The following is a 2,328-nucleotide window of genomic DNA, read 5'->3' on the forward strand; positions in this document are numbered from 1 at the left end:
AGAGCACGTCTGACGCTGTGAGATGGGGTTTGTAATATCAAGTGCCAGTAGGTTTGTGATTGGGTTTTTTTAAATATTGAATTATATTATATTTACATAAGGATAGTGCTGTTCAATGCGGGGAAACAAAATATGTGTTCTCACGGGCACATTTTTTAAAAAGCAGGACTGTAATATTTTGATGTAATAAAATAGTTTGTAGCACTTTGCCTCCTTCAAGCCCTATTTTTTCTTCTAAACAAAAATAAGCCTAGGCAAGGCAGCTTTATTTACTTCATTACAGAGAAACTCAATGTGCTTTAAATTTTAAAAGAAAAATAAAAGAAGAAAGAGGCAGGTTAAGATAAGATCCAGGTTATAACAAACCAGAATTTTCCTTTAAGTTAAGGAACAAACAAAAGTGAAGCTTAGGATAAGTTCTTGGTTAATGTTGAGTATAATGCAACAGTATATAAATTGCCATGTAAGGGATAATGTACAGCAAGCCGGTCATTGTTGTGAAATAAACCCAGACAGGGCTGTGAAGGGGTTTATTTCACAACAATGACCCGCTAGCTGTACATTATCCCACTTATTACACAGCTACTTACTTAAGTAATCAATAATTTGACACAAAAATGTTCCGCCAGAGTCCGACATCAGAACTGCGGCCATAGCAACGGTCTGTTATACATAGCAACGGTCTGTTATACATAGCAACGGTCTGTTATACATAGCAACAGTCTGCTACACTCAAGTTTTGAATATGATACTTGAACTGTAATGCATTTAAGTTGGTAAACTGTAACATTAGTCCATAGTTTACATCAGGACACATACGATAATGAGTAATGGTTTTTCTTTGTCTGTTAAAGTCTTCCCATAGTTTACATCAGGACACATACGATTATGAGTAATGGTTTTTCTTTGTCTGTAAAAGTCTCCCAATAGTTTACATCAGGACACATACGATTATGAGTAATGGATTTTCTCTGTCTGTAAAAGTCTCTCGTCCTCGCTTGCCTCATCATTTCTGGCCTCTTTCCACATCTTCCATCACACTGCCTCGTCCTCCAACTTTTTCACTGCATCAACCCCTAAATTCTGCATCTTTTCCCCCTCTCTCTCTGTTTGATGTAGAGGACCATCTGTGCGCGGTCCAATCCCTCGGTCATTGATTGTAAATGTCCCGCTCGCTCACAGAGCACAGTCAGCATATTTGGAGATGATCGGCTGCTCCTCTGGGTCGTACATCAAATTCAGTGTTCCCCGCTGGCCTTCACACCTCAAGGTAGATCTCATAAACACCTACAGTATGGATGAGCTTTAGGGGAACTTCTGTTGAGTTCACATATCTGAATGTGTTTGAAAAAAATGATAAATCACAGGGCTTTTTCACACTACTGATGTCTTGACAGTAAAACTCTTGGTCTGTTTTCTGTCTTACAATAAACTTTTATAACTTATTCTAATGTTTGCACACAATATTTTAACCAAGTTTTCTTCTTCTTACTTTGGTCATTGATCACACCTGGCTGTGATTTTTCAATGAATCTCTCCATGGTCTATTAATTGTTCAGGGTTCAGGGCTGCTACACTGGACACCAAGGTCATGTCCTCAGTATTGTCGGATTGCAACTAAAGATTATTCCCATTATCGATTTATCTGCTCATTATTGTCTATTAAATAATAAAAAGTAGTTAAATGTCGGCATTGTACGTTTCTGCAAACCTCGGGTATGTTGAATGTTGGAGGTTTTTACATTCGGTCAGAGCAAGTGAGGTAGTATATGGAGCAACCGTTATTGAAAGTTACGTGGTATAATGACGAGTATAACAAGCCACAAAGGGTGGGTTGAAGGGGTGGTTGTTGCATCAAACAACGTAACATCATGTAACTCTGTGGCATAACCTGACACCTGACATAACGTCAAATGACATAATGTCACATGGCATAACGTGATCTTTCAACTTTTGGTTTCAAGCGGGACACGAACGCCGGTCCCCTGAATAAACGTCCTGTGTTTGTTTGTCCCATCCACCACCCCTTCTACCCGTCTTAAGCAGACTTGTCGCTCTTAAATACTACGTCCATTGCTCTGCATCTAATAATGGCGCCTATGGTTTTACATCGGTGTTAGTTGACAGCCTTATGTTTTCAGGTTTTCCATCTCCCCGTCTGACCCATTCTCGTTAACGCGATATCTCAGGAATGCCTTGAGGGAATTTCTTCAATTTGGCACAGACTTACACTTGGACTCAAGAATGTACTGATTAGATTTTGTTGGTCAAAGGTCAAAATCACTGTGACCTCACAAAACACGTTTTTGGCCATAACTCCAGAATTCA

The sequence above is a fragment of the Sebastes umbrosus genome, chromosome 21 (genome assembly GCF_015220745.1).
Source record: "Sebastes umbrosus isolate fSebUmb1 chromosome 21, fSebUmb1.pri, whole genome shotgun sequence".
NCBI lineage: Eukaryota > Metazoa > Chordata > Actinopteri > Perciformes > Sebastidae > Sebastes > Sebastes umbrosus.